This window comes from Macaca nemestrina, chromosome 3 (genome assembly GCF_043159975.1).
Source record: "Macaca nemestrina isolate mMacNem1 chromosome 3, mMacNem.hap1, whole genome shotgun sequence".
NCBI lineage: Eukaryota > Metazoa > Chordata > Mammalia > Primates > Cercopithecidae > Macaca > Macaca nemestrina.
Window position 1 is genome coordinate 124,438,786 of NC_092127.1, and position 21,398 is coordinate 124,460,183.

Genomic DNA, 21,398 nt, shown 5'->3' on the forward strand with positions numbered 1-21,398 from the left:
TATCTTAACAAAATGGACCTACGGAGCTTTTGCAGAATCAGTTGCCTTGCTTGGCATATGTAATCCAATTGAACTTTTCTCCTGCATTAGTGTAAGACCAGTTTCTTGATACTAACTCATTTCAAGATATAATTGAAATTACGCTGCAACTTTTATGATTCTGTGAATGTCATAAATTTTTGTTGGTAGTAATTATAAAGACAAAAAGGTTGATTCTTTAAAATCAAGTTATTATGTCATGTTAGCCTGGTTATGACTGTTCTCCCATGCCACGTTTCTTTTATACTCATCAATTTTTAGTTCATTCCACATCTACATACTTCTGCCATGCAATTAGATTACATATAAAGCAGGCTTTTGATTTTGAAAGACAAGAGAAGCCTGATAAGTAAAAATTACATTGTACTCTTTCCTAATCCTAAATCAGTATTGCAAGTGCTTTATTAACCATAATATTTTTCTTACTTATTCTTGGCATAGGTATGAAGTTGCTAATTTCCTAAAGCTCAGGTTTACTGTAAGCTACAAAACAATAGCCTTTCTAGATTTCTTTTTTTTTCTTTTCTTTTCTTTCTTTTCTTTTTGTCTCTCTTTCTTTCTTTCTTTCTTTCTTTCTTTCTTTCTTTCTTTCTTTCTTTCTTTCTTTCTTTCTTTCTTTCTTTCTTTTTTTTTTTTTTTTTTTTTGACAGAATTTCACTCTTGTTGCCCAGGCTGGACTGTAATGGTGCGATCTTGGCTCACCATGATCTCAGCTCACCGCAACCTCCGCCTCCTGGGTTCAAGCGATTCCCCTGCCTCAGCTTCCAGAGTAGCTGGGGTTACAGGCATGAGCCACCACAACCGGCTAATTTTGTATTTTTAGTAGAGATGGGGTTTCTCCATGTTGGTCAGGCTGATCTCCAACTCCTCACCTCAGGTGATCCGCCCGCCTCAGCCTCCCAAAATGCTGAGATTACAGGTGTGAGCCACTGCGCCAGGCCGCTTTTATAGCTTTTTATTTTAACATTAAAACTGGCAATTCTAGATCAAAAATGCATAGAACAGAGAAACAAAATTATTATTTTTCTGCATTCCAATGGCCCCTGGGCATCACTATGCATGGCTTCTATCTGGTATTTTCAGCATTTTATATGTATATTTGTGCTATAATGTCATGGGCTCATTATATGTAAAGACTGTGTCTATTGTCCTATTTTCGTTTGAATTGTCAGACCATAATAGATTGCTTGTCACTTAGAATGAATTTAGTAATAGTTTGTTAAATTTAATTTGCCAATATGTATGTAGTATGTAAGATGTTTTAATATTGCCTCAGATGATTAAATGTTTACCAAGGAATGGCTTTTGATGTTAAATAATTTGTAGTTTCAGGACTGAATAGCTTTTTTTTTTTTTTTTAATCAGGCCACTTCTCTCCCTACTAAAGCTATAATGTCTACGTTGCTAAATCTGATAGACACTTTGCAGTCTCACCTTACTTAAATATGAATAGTATTTTAAGCATCTAAAGACTTACTTTTTTCTGAAAATTTTTTTTAATGTGGTGAAACAAATCATATTTCTTGCTTTTCCTTTTCAGTTTTAGGGAATATATTTGCATTTATTCCTTTACCTGTTCACTAAATGCTAAAGTTCTTCATAGCTTGGCTGTTCGCGTTTGGATTTCTATTCTAGTTGACCTCTTAACATTTCTTTATAAGTATTGAATCTGTGTCACTGACTCCCAAATTTATATGTGTGTTGAGTTTCCTTCTGAGCTCCAGACTCATGTAATCAGCTGTCTAATTGACATACCAGTTGGATATCTCATAGACTTCTTAAATTTAATATTTCACAAATATTTTTAAAAAATCTTTTTCTGCCTTTCAAAACTCTTCTATCCAACAGTCTTCCTTATCTCAATAAATAATACTCCCTTCATGTCAAAGACGTTAGAATTATTTTTGATGCCTCTATATTACTTCCTCCAGAGCAAGTCCATCCTTAGGTCCTATTAATTGAACCCTTCAAAATATGTCTTATATTGATTCAGTTTTCATTATATCTCTGCCATCAACTTAATCTAAGCCACCCAATTTTCTGATTCAGTCTCCTTTACCAGAATGTAAGGTTGTTAAGGGTAGGAACTAGTTCTGTTTTGGATCTGGTTATTTTTCAAGTGCTTAGATCAATGTCTGGCTCACATTAGACACTGACAAATATTTGTGGAGTGAATGGATTGATGGGGACTTCCTGAAAGAGCCTCTTCTGTAATCATTGATAAATGATACTATGATAACGAGGTCAGCAATGGTCACAGTAGGAAAAATGCTGGCAAATTCTATATTAATTGATCCGGATATTATTGAGGTAAATTTAAATGACCCTTTTGATGAACATTTTCTGGAGCTTTGATGCTATGATACATTTTGACAAGATGACTCACGCTATGGATATGCGTGTATGTATATGTCATGTATACATATATCTTTAACTCAAAACATATGGTATTTGACTATGAAATTCCATGTATTCTTGTAGTGCTAAAAATGAAATACTTTGATTTTAATCTTTTATTTCTGTGGTCAGAAGAGATAATAGATAATGGACACACACAGAATGGTTTCTTTCTGCATTATCAATGCTTGCTTAATGATTACTCCGAATCCTGCTGACTATTTTTAAAATGTTCTCAAATTTCAGATGCAGTAATTTTGAATCAAGCACAGTTCTTTGTACTACTGTATTTCATGAAATTTTAGCTTTTGATTCATTGAATAATTTCAAAATTAACCAGGGTTCTTCACATATGCTACTTTTGAGGTTTTGATTAGAGCTGATTTTAAAACATACTCACAGCTTGTTTTAACTGATATAATTTGTAAAAATTAAGATTTGTAAAATTAAAAATGTACATCTCATCTCTCATCTCTCTCATTTTGAAACAAAATGGCTTTGCAAATGTTTTAATTTACATTTTATAAAACAAAACTGTTTCGTATGGCAGGATGGCCACTGAGATTTAAAAATATCACTCAAATTATATGAGAAGTTTTCAGACATTAAACTGCAGAACATAGAATTCATAATTTCATTTATGGTAGATGATATTGAAGTAAAAGCAAAGTAATCTACATTTTTAAATGCCAGAACAATTTTGGTGTGCTACATGTTTTGAAAATATTTTATCCGTAATACATATTATCATATATAATTATGATATTTTGGTAAATTTTTATGTGATGTGACAATTTAAATTTGATGTAGAGCCTTTTTATTTTATGCAAGATATGTTCCCTGAAATTAATAGTGAGTCATTGACATTGCCATTCATTAAAAATTTTTTGAAATAGAAGTATGTTATTTTTTCCAAAGGAGTTCATGATCATTACTATAAATAAATGATAAAATAATGAAATAGCAAATATAGAGAGTAAAAGTAAAGGTCTTTTTCTAATCCTCTGCTTAAATTGAACTTCATTCAGAAGTGTATGGATTCATCATAAATATTTTAAGTTTTCCACATCAGTACATTTCTTGATGAATGCACATTTGCCCATTACCAGTGTGAAAATAGAAAGGCTGGTTCCGGTTTCTATATGTAGACTCAGCAAGTCAATTTGTCTGCATTATATTTTATATATTTTGTTGTAGTCTAAAATGTGTCTTAAATCTTATTATTTTTCACAAATTCCTAAATGTATTGTCCAATATGTTACCTTTCAGGTGGACAATTGCATTCTCCTCCTCTCTGGTCCTTTGCTTTCTCTCTTGTCCTTCACCTTCCATTCTCCATAAAACAGTCAGTGAAACCATCCCAAAGGGTTAATCTAATCTCATTACTTCTCTGCTTAAAACTTTCCAATTAGACACCATTATTTCGTTATTTGGGGAAGTCCATAGTAAAATCAATGGGAAGTTAATCTTCATTGTCTCAGTTTCATTTGTAGTTAGTATGTCTACTGAACATTTACTAGTGATCATTTTTGTAGTAGTCATATTTTAAAATTTAAAAATTAAATAATAATTTTAAATGGTAGATTATGCCAAATATTTCAAAGTATAATGGGAATTCAAATTAAAAAGCTTTTGAATGAGGATTTAATATCCCTTTCCATGTTTACATAACCATTTAAAAACATTGTTGCCTATGTAATACAGACTTCCTTTTGCAGGCTATTTTAGTGAATAAACTATAGTCTTGCAGATGTTTGTTAGCAATATGTGTATTGTAAAACATTAAAAGACTCTTGTTGGGCAATTTATTTCTAAAGAGGTTATAAAACATTGTTCATATAGAATAAAGGAAGTATCTCAACTAGATCCAAAAAAAAAAAAAATCAATGTTAGGCAAGTATTAGAGAGGAAAAAAACTGAAGATTTATTTCACAAGCTTCTTACATTTTTTACATTCACATTTGCGTATGAAAAAATGTACGTTTATGTCAGCTCAAAGCATGCATATGGATTTATACCAGCTGGTAATTATTCTTCTATTCTCAAGGAGCTCATAGTTTAGTAGGGAAAGGTCATAGTTGTTTTGGGAAGACTGACTTGTAAATAAATTGTTACAGAAATGTGATAAGTTCCTTAAGAGATATATGAACAACGAGCATTGCTGAAACATAGGTGAGCAATGAAATCTGCCAAAGTTCATAGAGGAAAGAAATAAATACCAGGAGACCTAGCACTGGAGGCTGCTCATTTTAGGTAGAGAGAACATGTTCAAAGGCATAGTGCTGTGAAACATCATGGTGGTCCCTAACGTGAAAGCACAATGGTGGGGCAGTCTCCTTGTAAATGTTGAGGCCAATTTCCTGAAAATCACAGTGGTAAAGTTTATAGAGGGGAACATTAACACTTCATGTGAAGTATAGGGTGAGATCCACAGTTATTGTTCATATACAGAGAGTACTGGAATAGTGCTATTAAATGTGTGGTACTTGATATCAAAAAAAAGGGAGTCTAAGCTGGAGATAAACATTTGGGGTTGCTCAGGCCATAGGTAATAGAAAAAAGCGAATTGCTTGAAAATTTCAGGAACTGTGAACATAACAGCCCTTACCAACTTTATTTTTATAATGCATAGCTATCTAAAGTTCATAAGTAATACTGAGTTATATAGTGTTGATGGGAACCTAAATGTAGAAAAATGGAAGAATAATTCGTCAAAATATTGTTACATTTAAATATAGAAAAGTTATGTTTAAGGTGAAATAATAGTGACCAGTACAACATTGATCCAAAACTAAAAAATACAGAATGTTCAGGTTAAATTTTATTCAAAGCTTTGGAAAGTTTATTAAACTCCTGTATAAAACATATGCAAGATAATAAATACTGCTAAAAAAAAAAACTTTAGGCTACCTGTTAGAAATTTGAAAACATTCTAAAAATATTCTTTGCATTTTTGTCATTGCAAAGTTTATTCAGTATATTACTGACTGTAAGGGAGACACTTTGTATTATTTCCTTGGCTGGGATAAATTGGGCCCCTCCCTTTTTCATTTCTTTTACCCCACTCATCTCATCATTCACAGTGCCTTGTCTCTTTGATCTTTAATGGTTTCATATGTGTGCTTTCTTGCTGCCATTGCTATTTGAGTTTACATGAAGGTTTAACCTTCTAACTGATTTAAATTTTCTCTCATCTGCCACTTTCAAGCTGCATACTTATCTCAGAGTCTTCTTTATAAAATATCACTTTCATCATACAATTCTCCTTAGAAATATTGAATTAATTCTATCTAGTTGATGTATACAGATCAAAATCCATAGGCAAGATTGTCCTCAAACTCCCCATACAAGCTTCTCCTTCTCTATCAGCCCCACCTCAAACAAGCTTGCTTCATACTTAACCCACTTCTTTTCCCTGCTCTGGAATTCTGCTCATCCTCCTCCCTCCCTCCTATTTCAACACTTGCCCACACTTCAGTGTCCAGGTAAAGTCCCACTCTCTTCCACTGGACATTAATGACACTTTTCTCCAAATTCATATGACACACATTCACATTTGGAACTTAATCCAAAGATAATTGTTAGCATCCTTAACAGAATGTTAGTATTGATTTCCTCAGGCCCGTGTACCTTGTTTTTCCTGCCTTCCTGGAAAACTCTGCAGGGGCTGGCAACTTACTTTGTTCCTCTTGGAATTTCTGCTGCTCATCATTGTATTACTCATTTCTGTGAGCAGTTTTTGATGACATGATAGAACAAATGTGCCTTTAATAAGGGGACAAATATGAATATGACATGGGTGAAAAGAGGTATGAATATTTTAGTACCTCTTTTGGGAAATTACATGCTAAAATGCATATGAAAATATAAAACTGTACATACTTGAATCACTCTATCACTTTCACATTAACCTGTTTTATTTCCTTCATAACACTAAGTACTATCAGAAATGAACTTATTTTATTTTTTGCTTTTTAAAAAAAATCTACTATATATTTAACTCCCATAGAAAAGGCTCCATAGAAGATGTTCCTGTTTTCACCACTAGGTTCCGGCATTAGTATAGTGTCTGGAACTTGGTAAATATTAAATATTAATTGAATGGATGGATGAATTAAGTAAGTTTAGCAGAGTCATACTATATTAGGATCTTAAGATGGGATCTAACGATAATGTTACTTGTATTCACTGGGTGGTAAGTTGAAGGAAACAGAAACCTAGAAAAAAAAAAAGATACTGAGCTAAGTAAATAATATTATAGAGCAAAACCAGGGCACTTATGAAAACATTATCATATTATAGTATTGTGTTAAATTAAAAGTTTCTGATATGGGTCGCATCTCATAAACGAGTCTTCTCTATACTTATAAAGTACCATCTGTTGTACTGTTCTCTGTGAATCTATCTGAGATTTATTCATTGTGAGACCACTGTACTTAGAAATTTTTAAAAGAGTAAAATGGGGGCTTGAAAGATAATATTTGAGAAGAGCAACTAACTCTCAGCTTATTCTTCCGTCAAGATATGGTTTCAAGTAATGTTTGAGAGAGACCCTTTTATAAATCAGAGGTGACATTTTTCTTGCTAAGAAAACAGATATAAATGTTGTATTGTCTGATTTTTTTTTATTATTATACTTCAAGTTCTGGGGTACATGTGCAGAACGTGCAGTTTTATTACATATGTATACACGTGCCATGGTGGTTTGCTGTACCCATCACCCCGTCACCTACATTAGGTATTTCTCCTAACGTTATCCCTCCCCTAGCCCTTCAACCCCCGACACACCCCGGTGTGTAATGTTCCCCCCCATGTCCGTATGTTCTCATTGTTCAACTCCCGCTTATTAGTGAGAATATGCAGTGTTTGGCTTTCTGTTCTTGTGATGGTTTGCTGAGAATGGTGGTTTCCAGCTTCATCCATGTCCCTTTCCTGTTTATTTTAATAAGATGACCCCTGGAAGTATAGATTTTAGAAAGCCTTCTTTTCTATCTTCTCCTACACTTACCCTGTACCTCCATCCTTCTCTCTTTCCATTCCATCCTCTCTTTTATACATGTACACATGGATACACATACATAACATATACATTTAATTTTTATACGTAAGTCATATGCAATGAAATTGCTGCAGTTTCAGCTATCCCCATCAATGACGCATCTGTACTCTCTCTATATATATCTGTGAGATATATATACATATATATATTTTTTTTTTTTGAGACAGAGTCTCGCACTGTCACTCAGGCTGAAGTACAGTAGCACTATCTCGGCTCACTGCAACCTCCACCTCTCAGGTTTAAGCGATTCTCCTGTCTCAGCCTCCTGAGTAGCTGGGATTACAGGAATGCCTCACTACACCCAGCTAACTTTTGTATTTTTAGTAGAGTCAGGGTTTCACCATGTTGGTCAGGTTAGTCTCAAACTCCTGACCTTGTGATCCACCTGCCTCGGCCTCCCAAAGTGCTGGGATTACAGGCGTGGGCCACTGCACCTGGCCCATGTTGATTTTAGTATACAATTTACAGTTCTTGCCTTTTGACTATTTTTGCTCCATAATTCGTTTTGGAAACTACAACAAAGTTTAGAAGAAGGACTTGGTAATTGGGCAGCTCAAGTCATGTAACAGGTGATTCAGAGCCTATTTATAAAGTACCATCTGTTATCTCAAGAGACTTCTCAGACTTCTCAGCCATGTTAATTGATTCCTTATAGTTTATGAGTGGCTTTTCTTAAGAACATGATTGAGTGTGATTTTATAAGAGGCTAGCATCTACAGATGGTAGGAGCTAAGTTGCTATCCGAAAAATGTAAGATCAGAATGCACATGATACATTACAGTGTGTTGTTGGTCCATGATGTTCTATTCGTTTATCCTAACATGATTTGTATTGTACTTCCTTATCCCAATTCTTCTAGTTCTCTTCCTTTTCATGTTTTCATTTTTCCTAGTAGCAATGGTGATAATGATGATGATAATGACCATGCCACCAATAATAATAACAGAATTACAATTAACTGTTCGATATCTGAATATATATGCAGTCATGTACTCTTTAGTTTACACATGCCGTTTGATTTCTACAACATTCTAGGACTTAGAGGTTAAATTATTTGCTCAACATTTTGGAACTACAAGGTGGCAGAACCAATAGCTGAGAGATTATAGACTTACTCTCCAAAATTCCTTTTTTCCTGTTATTTCTCTTTATACTTTCTTACTCTTGTCAAACTGACCCATTTTCATGGCATAATTTTTTTAATATATACTTTAAGTTCTAGGGTACATGTGCACAACGTGCACGTTTGTTACATATGTATACATGTGCCATGTTGGTGTGCTGTACCCATTAACTCGTCATTTACATTAGGTATATCTCCTAATGCTATCTCTCACCCCTAACCCCTCCCCACAATAGGACCCGGTGTGTGATGTTCACCTTCCTGTGTCCAAGTGATCTCATTGTTCAATTCCTACCTATGAGTGAGAACATGCAGTATTTGGTTCTGTTCTTGCGATAGTTTGCTGAGAATGATGGTTTCCAGCTGCATCTCATGGCATCAATTTTAATCTCCTTTTAGATAATTCCTAAATTGGTATTTATGATCTTTTTCCTTCTTCTCATTTCTGATCTATATCTCCAAATGCCTGACCAATTTCTCAGCCTGAAAATACTCTGGGAACATTTCTTTCTACGAATATTTACTTCATATTCTTCTTGGTTAATGATATAATTTTCCTCTTAATTATTCAAACTCACATCATACTCTGTCACCATCCTTTCTTTCAATTGCTGCCCACAACAAGGGCCACATTATATTGATTTTATCCACATCCCTGGTTTTCTTCACTGTTCTATATCTACAATATCCCTCCTATAAACAATTCTTTTTTTTCTTGAAACGGAGTCTCCTCTGTCATCCAGGTTGGAGTTCAGTGGTATGATCATGGCTTACTGTAGCCTCGACTTCTGAGGCTCAGGTGATCCTCGCACCTCAGCCTCCTATGTAGCTGGGACTACAAGCACATACTACCAGGCTTGGGTATATTTTTGCCTTTTTAGTAGCGATGGAATTTCACTATGTTGTCTAGGGTGGTCTTGAGACAGAATTTCACCATGTTGCCTAGGCTTGTCTCAAGCTCCTGGTATAAGGTGATATGCCCACCTTGGCCTCCCAAACTGCTAGGATTACAGATCTGAACCACCACGTTGAGCCTACAGAGATTATTTTAAATATCATTGCTAGTCAGTATATTTTATATCCCAAAAATAACCCTACAAATTTCATGTTACTGCTGAATCATTTTTCTAAAACGATTGTAAAGATTCTCTTTCTATTCCATCAGCCCTCATTACCTCCTCATTTCATAAAAATAATTATAGAGGCCACCATTGCCATTCGGTGTTCACTATCTTTCATAATAGCATGCTAACAGATACTGGATATACCCAGAAATTGTTCTCACAACTTCAGTCAAACTAGACACCCGTCCATTTCTCATTAATGTCCTTTCCTTGTTGTAGCTCTCTTCTTTCTTTGTAACCTCCTCCTCTCACTCCTTTATTTTATTTTATTTTTTCTCGAGATGGAGTCTCTCTCTGTCGCCCAGGCTGGAGTGCAGTGGCGCGATCTCAGCTCATTGCAACCTCTGCCTCCCGGGTTCAAGCAATTCTCCTGCCTTAGCCTCCCAAGTACTGGGACTATAGCTGCATGCTGCTATGCCTGGCCTTTTTTTTTTTTTTTTTTTTTTTTTTCTAAACTTGCCTGTTAAAATATGTAGATAATTTTAAAACTCTGACTTCACATGAAGTACTGTCTTTGCTGGAATCAGATTGATTCTGAATTGATTGAATACGCTTTCTTTCTAGTATCACTACTTTTGACTAGATAATATGGTTCAAGATGATGTTCATAATATTCTTGTCAAAGAATTAATATTTTATGCTATCCAGTGAAAATTATGAATAGTAGTTTCAAATAAAGGAATAATTTGAATTCCAGGGAACAAATGGTTTTCTTTATAAAGACTACCAAATGTTTATTTTATTCCTTACAAAGTAATACTCACCTCAGTATAACATATTAATTTAATTATTTTGATTTCAAGAAAATGTTTAACGCACCTAGAATGTAGTGTACTGAGTACCTGGAAGTTAGTAAGACCTCCACCCAGTGCTTAGAATGCTAGCTATTAATAACAAAATCATTTTGATGATAACTGTAATGTTAGTTCAAATAAAGTATTTTGGAAATAGTAGAGTTGGTTATTTTGTATGGAAGAGTTATATCTAAGTTGAACCCTGAGGCATAAATGACAATATGAGAAATCTGTGACAAGTAAAGGAGACAGTGTTAGCTTTTGGAGAAATGACTATGGTGTGCTGGAGGAAGGTGGGTGCAGCCAGTTTGGCTAGAGCATCAGATATGTAGGAGAAAATGACTGGACGTTAGGTTGAAAATAGGCTGGAATATGTAAAAGGGAGCCATTGGATTATTGCAAGTAAAGAGGTAACAATCATATTGTGACACACTGTAATTGTTAGATTGGAGAGAGTGAAAAGCTGATCAGGGAGATTATTTAGGAACTATTTCTGATCATCTAGAAGAGAAGATCATGCTTGGACTGGGAGAGGTAATAAGAGGAAGGAGGCAGGTATGAGGAGTAGAAGAAAATAGTACTTTTAGGCATGAGTTTAAAGATGACTTAGATGTTTTCCTTGAACATCTGAGTTGAGTGATAGTGCCACCAATTTAGAATAGAAAGCAGGAAGACTGGGAGAGAGAACAAGTGTAATGAGTTGATCTTAGTGGCTGACAAATACTTATGGTAATATCTGGGTTATTTGAAGTCAAGATATGATTATGCATCTTAATAATTTATACTTTAAACACCCCAATATAACCATATATTTTTTATTATAGTCTTTCCTTTCCAAACACGGAAGGCTTTTGATGACCAGAAAGAGAAAGTGAATGTAAAACATTCTTGTTCAAGCCACTGACTGCTGTGGGGAATTTTTCAATTTGAATTAATTTTTGTCCTAAGTTATGTTTAATATAATGTGTCTTGGAAACATAAAACAGACTGTATTGTAAACAGAAGTTATAAGACTTGGATACAAAGCCATTTTGTTCTAAATCCAGTGCACTGTTTCTGACCCTTTCTTGCCAAATTCAGTGAGTTTTATATCAATAGAGTCATGTAGCTTTCTCAACTAACGGCAATTTAGTCCTTGTTTTATGCAGCATAGTCTGTTTATCAGCAACCGAAGTAATTTTCAAAATCCCATTGAACATACATAGCTATGCTCTTTGCAAATACTCTATTTTAAAATTTTAAATGAGACTTAAAGGAACACATACTCTAAAGAATATTTCAGTGCTGTTTATTTAATCTTAAAATTTAAGTCAATTTTATCTTTTGAAGTCAATTAGAGGCATGTTCTTTTATCATTAACAATGATATTATTTATTATTACTAATTGACTCAAGTAAAAAGTAAATAATAAATAATATCTTTGTGTGCTAAGTTGTTTATGGTTTTTATCTTAGAAAAAAATAAAAATATTCAAATGAAGTTAGCTCATAAACAGCTAATATTTAATTCTATTTTTTATACATTTCTTTAAAATTGATAATGATATTACTAATTTTATGTTATGTATGCTTCATATTTTATGTTTTTTTTTCCTTCTGAAGCTGGTGTGGGAGCAGTATGCAATCTATAGCATTTTGTCTCTGTATACTCATTTTATTCCTCACTGAAAAATCGTTCATCAATTTTTCAAGGAAAAAAGCAGGATGGAGATAAGCCATAACCAATCTCAAATATGAAAGTCCTTTCATTGTTATATGAGAGCAATGGTGGGTAAAAAGACAAATTGCAATATAAATTATGTGAAATTTATATCAAAAACTTATTAATTCAGTAACACTAGATTTAGGTGGTTTCATTTTCAGTGGGTGTCATTTTAAATACATTGCAAATATATTTGATTTTGATGCCTGAATCAGTGTGTAGTGTTAGTGTGTGCCTGAATCAGTGTGAGTGTCATTGAGAAACAATGACAGGAATGTGTTTATATTTTGTAATACAGACAAAGGGACTGTATTTGCTGGAGATAAAAAAGCACTTCTTGTTCCCAATATGCAAATCCATTCTATGCATTAAATATCTTAACATTTAGAGATGTAATGCCATTCCATTTATGAAGGCATGTTTGTGATTTTCTTCACTGGATGTATTCGTTAATATGATTAATTCCTTCTGATGAACAGTTTTTAGAAAGATTGGAGTTTTGTCTGTGTTCATAGACTTTTGGTGCAGTTTTCCCAGCCAGGCAATTCTTGAATCCCAAGCCTTGTCTTCTTGCCAAACTTTTGGGCTTGCCTATGCACACACTTACTAGCTTTCTGCTTCCACCAGATTCCATGAGTGGCTTTTGTCTTGCTGTCTCCAGCCAGCCCTTGCCTGGAGCTCACTTTGTCTCACCATGGTTTTTTGTTCTTGAACACCTTTCAGAACTAGACCTTGGCCTACCTTCCTTAGTACCTTCTCAAAGTCAACAACTTTTGATGCACCAAAACCACTTTGTGGTCAAGTTAGGTCCTTTATCATCCATTAAAAAAAAAAAAAAAAAAAAAATTCCCCTTTTCTCCCATGTCTGTTATACTCACACCCTCTCCCATACATATATTCCCTGACTCCAGGTTTTTCGTTTGTTTGTTTGGCTGAAATGTTGGTGGAATTACTTATTGTTATGAGGTGTTTTGCCATTGAAAAACTCTTTCAGGTTAAATACAAGAATCTCTGCAATCAGTTTCACACATTAAGAATGCTTATACTGTCCGGGCACAGTGGCTCATGCCTGTAATCCCAGCACTTTGGGAGGTGGAGGTGGGTGGATCACTTGAGCTGAAGAGTTCCAGATCAGAATGGGCAATGTGACGAAACCTTGTCCCTATAAAAAACACAAAAATTACCTGTATGTAGTGGTTACACACCTGTAGTCCCAGCTACTCGGAGGCTGGGGTGGAAGGATCGCTTGAGCCCAGGAGGTCAAGGATGCAGTGAGCAGATCGTGTCACTGCACTGCACTCCAGCCTGATGAAAGAGGGAGACACTGTCTCAAAAAGGAAAAAAAAAAATGCTTATATTTCAAGAATGGAGGATAGTTAATTTCACTGTTTATTGAATCCCTCCATTATTCCAGATTCTGCTCCAGATACTCTCTATACATTATCTTATGTAATTCTAAGAGAAACCATATGAGATTGGTTTTCTTATCTTCATTTATGAATGATGGCACTGGTACCCGGAGGAGGATAGATCCGCAAAGACTTGTAAAGTTAGCAACAGAGCCAGGACTTGATCTCAAGCTTGCCCAATATAAAAGAAACTCACACTCTGCTATATCAATCTGAAGACTAGCTAAAATATTTGAGTGACAGAAGTCAACTGAACATTCCATTTATGATGTTAGAACTCAGATTAATTCATGGAATTACACAAAGTATATAATTTTTAACATAAAGAAGTCACAGGAAGGCCTGTTCACTATTTAACTTGGATTCTAAAGTGCAATGAAAAAGATGTCGTAGGAGTGCCATAGGCCTTGAGAGAGATAGTGTTGACTTAGCGATAAGTGGGTAATGGCAATGAGGTAATGGAGCAGGTTAGTTAAGGAGGCAGTTGCTATTGTAATAATACCAAAGTGTGGTTGCTATATTTGTACATAAATCGTCCTCTCTCCTTCATTGTAGATACTTTAGATCTAAATTTCAGCATTACTTTCTCAGAGAGACTTATATTGAGCTCTCAGTCGAGGTCAGATTTCTTAGCCTTAAATGCTTTTAAACTACAGCCATGCACCATATGTTGACATTTCAGTCAATGAAAGCCCACATATAAAATAATGGAGCTGAAAAAATACTGTTGCCTACTGACATCGTGATGTCATAGTCATTGTGATACCCTAGCACAACCATTACCTTCTCTATGTTTATGTGTTTAGATACACAAATACTTAGCAGTGTGCCACAACTGCCCACAGTGTTCAGCACAGTAACATGCTGTACAGGTTTATAGCCTGGGAGCAATAGGCTGTATATAGCAGACAGCATAGATGTGTAGTAAGCCATATCATCTGGGTTTGTGTAAGGATACCCTGTGGTGTAGGCACAATGACAAAATCATCTAATGACATTATTTCTGACAGTGTATCTTCATTGTTATATGAGTTCTGCCCTGGACATATGTGTGTATATATCTCTCACTTGCTCTCTGTCTCCCTCTTTCACTTTCTTTTATGCGTGGAGAAGCAACTAAATGTGTGTGGTTTTAACGTGTATAGTTAGGCGCAATAATGTATACTCCCCTTCATTTCCACTTCAGACTTGTCTAATCCACTCCTAGCCTTTTCTATTCTTCTAGCAAATATATTTACTCATGGTTTCAGGCCGGTTAATTTGACGAACTAGTTTATTCTTATGTGATGGTATTAATGAATTGATGTCTTATTTGAGCAATGTCTTATGTTTTAAGAATATATGGTTCCAAGCTCTTGAGGGAGGTATATTTGTAAGAGATGGAGGAAACCTTCCAAACTGTTCACATCATACCTTCTCCTACATCTAGATAGAAGCTGAAATACCACCGATACTAGTTAATGGTCTGTCTGGTGCCATGTTGCCTTGATTGTCCAGGTGTAGTTGAATAAATGAAGGTAATATGTTTGTTGATCATATCCACATTTGACCCTTACAGTTTGTAAATATGGAGCTCTGAGTCCAATTTGGTCATATGAGGACATAAAATGTGAAAAAGGAGAAGTAGATGAGTTAGGTATTAATGAATATACAGAAATCAACATCATTCCTAGTAAGTGTTTAAAAAATGCTTGTTTTTGAACCTTTACCCATTTGTTTTCCCTACTTGCAATAGAAGAGTAAGAGTTGTATCACAGTAAAAGGTAGGTGTCAAATTTCATGTAGTTCTCTGCTTGGGCAGCTCTCTTAGGATTCCTGAATAGCTGTCTGACCCCGTACTTGTATGCATACCCGTGCTCCAAGTACCAATAAACTCTATTATTAGGAATCAGATATAATTTGCTCAGTTAACTTGGATCCTAAATGAATTACTTTCTCAGTTTTCTCACCCCTGTTTATGGATGACTAGATGCTGGATGGCAGCCACCTGCCTGGCCCCATGATAACTGCCTGTTTTCTAATCTTCTCATAAACATCAGGGGTCTTGGTCTTGGCACTGGATCATTCATTTAGTGATTCTTGCATTCTGTACATCATTTTTGTTTGTCGTTTGATCTTTTAATATAGACATCCCTTTGTGTTACTGTTTCTCTATTTCCTCACCCAGCACTTTGTATTTTATAATCCAGTATTGATTTTCAACGGATTCAGTGTGGCCTGTACTGCCACTGGTCAAATCATGGTTATAAGATAATCGTCAGCCAGGTTTTATAATACTTTCTCTTCCTCAGTAATCTCTGGATTCTTAGAACAAACATTTTGGATTAGATTTCTTGAGTATGTGATTGATACGATAGAGAGTTGACAAATTATGAAAATATGATACTTATGGGTGGGATTTTCTTTAGTGATACAGGTTTGGTATATTCAAATTTTTAGATAACAGACTGACAGTTTTGTTTGCATAATTATAATTGGCATTGTACATAGAAAGGATATGGCTTGTTTTTGTTAAATCCGCACTTTCTAAATATCAAAAAAAGGAAATGGAGTATAAATCAATTTTTGTATAATCTGTTTGAAACATGAGTTTTATTTGCTTAATATTATGGCTTTGCCCCTTTCTGTAAGTCTTTTGGGATCCTGTGTAGAAGCTGTTCTCATTGAACATCAAACAGTTAAGTCCATTCTGTGATACTAGCTACAAATTTGGTTTCATATTCTACTTAACAATTTAGGTAAACTGAAATATTTCTAGATGGTCTACTTCTGTTCATATAAAAACAAAACTTGACTTCCAAACAACAACAACATAATATGGACCTGGGCCTGAACCTAGGTTAATACTGGTGGTGCTGCCTATAGAAAGAGATGTATTCTACATGTACTGCCTAGAGCAGTTGAGAAAACATAGATGAGTACAGTGAAAGTCAGAGAAGATTTATACAAAGGCAAAGGCAATCTTGTTTTTGTTAAATCACCAGAATTTAGCTCAGTGGTGTACACAGAGTAGTAATACATATTGGTTGAGATCACTAATAGCATGCTGATAAAATCTTCCCCTGCTTCCCTCTCAAGTCATACACAGTCAGGTGTGTATTTATTTAACTTCTTTTAGGCTTAGGGTACAACACAAAATACACTTGCTAAAATAATGTTTGCTGTTACAAAGCTTAAAAATAACTAGGAAGGAGGAGTGGAGATCGGAACAATAATGAGAGATTAAAGATTGTGGGAAATAATTTTAAGCCCAGTGGTTAAGAATGAGCGTGTTTTGGCTTGAATCCTACTGTATTACTTAGAGTCTGGATGACCTTCGGGCTAGTTACTTTACCTATCTGTGCCCTAGTTTTTGTCTTTATTTATGGAATGAGAATAATAAAAATACTTTATAAAGTTATTGTGATGTTTAAATGACAAGATGTATGTAAAGTGCTTGGAACATTATAGTATATTCCTCATTTGATCATCACTCCTTACATTCTGTCAGCTTCAACTATTAAAATGGCTATTTGATTCAAATATATATCATTAGAAGTTTAAGGGGCAAAAATGGCAGTGGAAGGAGAGGAACGAAGGAAAGAAAGAAGGAAGGAGAGAAGGAAGGAAGGGAGGGAGGGAAGGAAGGAAAGAAGGAAGGAAGGAAGGAGGAAGGGAGGGAGGAAGGAAAGGAAGAAAGGAAGGAGAAAGGGAAGGAGGGAAAGAAGGGAGGAAGGAAGGAAGGAGGGAAGGAGGGAAAGTAGGGAGGAAGGAAGGAAGGAAAGAAAGAAGGAAGGAAGGGAGAGAGGGAGGGAGGGAGAGGAACTAACTGCAAAAACAAATACAGTTATTAATTAGGAGATTTTTTTTTGAGAAAGCCATGTTTATGTAGAGATTTATGTTTCCTCCCTTTTTAAATAATAAACTGAAGAGATTGTTAAGAATTATATATTTTATTTAGAACACTTATAATTTGAAGACATTGGGGGACCTTTAGAGATCTTCTAATTCAAGGACTGTTCTTTTATTTTTTATTTATTTAATTAATTAATTAATTAAATTTTTGGAATGGAGTCTCACTCTGTCGCCAGGCTGGAGTGGAATGGCGTGATCCTGGCTCACTGCAACATCTGACTCCTGGGTTTAAGCAATTCTCCTGGCTCAGCCTCCCCGAGTAGCTGGGATTAGAAACATGCACCACCACGTCCAGCTAATTTTTGTACTTTTAGGAGAGACAGGATTTCACCATGTTGTCCAGGATGGTCTCGGTCTCCTGACCTCGTAATCTGCCTGCCTCAGCCTCCCAAAGTTCTGGGATTACAGGCATGAGCCACCACACGTGGCCTATTTTTTCCATTATTTTTAGTGACATACTATTTGGATTAAAAAGATAAATGCGAGACTGTATGACTAGGCAGGTACAGTTTAAAAACACTAATTGTGTCTACCTATTTATTCAAAGAATAATTAGACACAGTCAAGTAATGTGACTTGTCCTAAATCACACAAGTTCCTAGATTCCCAGTCTGGACTATTAACAAAGCACTCTTTCATATATAATATTCTCTAACTTGACTTTAGTTACTTAAAGTATTTCCACACAGGAAGTTATTATTTAGATAATAGGAACATCTCATTCTTTAGGTCAAGTTGTTTTCGTTCCCTGCTTGTTAGTTAATCAAGGACTCTAGAAATGACAGGTAAAGTGTTCATATTCACCGCCTTTACTGGACACACTTAATGTTAGTCAATGGCAACCTGAGTTTCTCCACCACACTTAACAAGCATATTAGAAAATGCAAAGAGCCTTACAAAGAAGATGATATAATGTTGTTTTTCTAGGCATGATGTCCATTAGAAACTATAATGTGATATTCTATTACTTTAAAATAATGATTGACTCATTTTGAGCTTTGTTTTACAGTTAATCAGTAACCAATTTATTGAAGTCAACTTAGAATAGTAAGGGCTTAAAACCCAAAAGGATTTGTCTGCAGGCTTGCTCAGCAACAATGTGGTATACAGTCACTCAATCAAAGGTAGCTCTGAAGAGTCTACATTTACATTTTTAATAGACTATAAAGTAATTTTAGAAAATTATTTTTAACTTCCTTTAATTGTTTAATCAACCTCTACTTTAATGAAAACTGTTAATTTCACTATAGTTTTAAAAATTCCTAATATTGTAAGACCGAAATACCTAGTAGAATATGTATTATTGTAAATTGCTAGTTGATGATGGTGAAGGTCCTCATAATGCAATAATGAATTGTCATACATTCACCCATTTGTGATTTAAAATCAAAATCTTACAATACAATTATAAGTACTATATAGTTTAGTCTTACATTTTTTCCAGCCCTGCAATCTTTGCCTGTTAATTGGCATATTGACTTCTTTTACACTTAATATAAATATTGATATAGTTTAAGGCTGCCAGATTAGTAATTAATTTTTATTTGTTCTTTCTGCTTTTGTTTCTCTTAGATTATTTTAAATGCAATTGCTTGTTATTGAAATATAGGTATAATAACATGGACTAATGAAAAACAGAGATCCCCAAAATCATAACTTTCTTATATACAGGCAAAAGCGGCTTGAAATTTTGTTGTTAGAATTTCCATTTAAAATAGCCTTAAACATTTTGAACATCTATGAACAGCCATAATAAGATATATTTGAGAACCACATTAAAAATATTCTAAAAATTTGAAAAACTACTGAAGACGAGACTTTATCAAATGAAGAGTCATAACTGCTTCCCAGAGAAAAGTGAATAAAAAGATTTTGATTATTAACTAATATATAAATTCTTATGAGTTACACAATTACAATAGTGTTAGATTATTCTAAATTTAATCTGAAAGTGTAACCAGATGAAAAAAAGTTAGTAACCATTTTGTGAGCACTTACTGTTTGCTGATGATTGCATTCATTATCTAATTGTATTTTTAAAATAGAAAGCTTGGTACAAGAATAGTTAGAGCGTTAAAATAAATAGATAACAAAAAAAAAATGACCCATTTAAAAAAAAAAATCTCTGATTATATGATAAAATAGATGACTCATATAGACAAGAGTTTGGACTATGTAAGAATTGTTATTGTGATAATTTGTCAGACGTTCCTATAAAAATCCATTAACCCTCATTTATACCACATAACTGATAAGTTATAGATGGTTTAGAGACCTAAGTGTAACATATATAACATTTTAATGAAAAAAGGGCAAAATATGACTTATCTGTGAGTGAGGAAGGGCTTATAAGCTTATGGGTAATAAAAAAAATCACCAAGGCTATACAGCCAACCACTGTGTTGAATGCTAATAGATTGAACAATGTTCAGACTGAAAAGTATGCTACCTCAAATATCACCAAGATAAATAAAGAGTTTACTTATTAATACTTTCCACAAAATTTCAGAGCAGTCAACATACAAGGCAAAGAGATGAGCAGTATTTTCTAGTGTAAATGGAGGTTTAGAGGTCAGGAGATCGAGACCATCCTGGCTAACACGGTGAAACCCAGTCTCTAGTAAAAATACAAAAAATTAGCCGGGCGTGGTGATGGCGCCTGTAGTCCCAGCTGCCCGGGAGACTGAGGCAGGAGAATGGCGTGAACCCGGGAGGCGGAGCTTGCAGTGAGCCGAGATGGCGCCATTGCTCTCCAGCCTGGGCGACAGGCCAGACTCCGTCTCAAAAAAAAAAAAAAAAAAAAAATTCCTCACCAAAAGATACAGAGCTGCAGAAAATGACACCTAAGTGATGATTACATTATTCATTCTAGAAGCCCAACTGTAATCCTCCAAACTTGCCTTTGTATATGTATACATATGTTTATACGTCTGGGCTACTTCATTTCATAACCTAGTTTGGATATATTCTGGTTACTGCTTCAACTGTATGGCAGTCCTCCTTAATCATATTTTGTTTTAGTGGAATAAGAATAGAGGTCAGTTTCCCAGAAGTAACAGGAAGATGTAACAGAGGGACCAGATAAAGGGCTTTTGCTACAATAGACTACGTTTATTATGTATTGAACTTTGATTTTGCATCACTTTATTTTCAAAGCCATTGCCATCTACCTACATAAATCAAATAACTGGTTGTGACAGATGTTGTATTCATTGTTCAGATTACCCTTTTTCAGAGTGATTCCCCAGTTGTATGGAGTGTGGCTGCTTGGGCTCACAACTGAATAACTCCGCATGAATTTCTCTCAATCAAGGAGATGATTTGCTCAAAGTTATGCTTCTGCCCTAGAGGTCTTCCTCCAATGAGTGGTCGACAATAGGATTCCAAGACACTCTCCATTACCTCATTCTGGGACTGCTCTGGAGGGTCATCTTGCAGCCTCTGGGAGGCACAGGCTGAGGCCTCTGTTACACTCGTAACAGTTCATCCTTGCCTTCTGCCCAGTTCTGTTTCCCTTACTTCTTGGGTGTAACCCTCCTGCAGTAACCATGCTGCAAAAACCATCTCCAGCTCAGAATCAGGGAATCTGACCTACAATGGTATTCACATTCATGATGACATTCCAGATCTTGCAGATATTGTCTCAGTTTCTGTTGATTTCTGAAACAGGAAGGCAAACTGTTGTTCTTTGTTGAAATTTTGGTGGTAATGTGTGAGAAACTTTTAGAGATTCCTTGCTTAGTGTTTGAAATCATTCTCAGCATCTTGTCAACCATTGAGTTTCGAGGCATAAAATATATAAGCCTAATCCTCTATTTTTATCATTCTCACTAACATTGTTGGCATGGCTATAATGAA

At 35.0% G+C, this 21,398-nt stretch overlaps 1 protein-coding gene across 50 annotated transcripts in view; it reads left to right on the top strand.

Moving 5' to 3' along the window:
• Positions 1 to 21,398, top strand: part of LOC105463581 (adhesion G protein-coupled receptor L3) — an 856,114-nt gene that overhangs the window by 224,856 nt on the left and 609,860 nt on the right. The window lies entirely within an intron of this gene.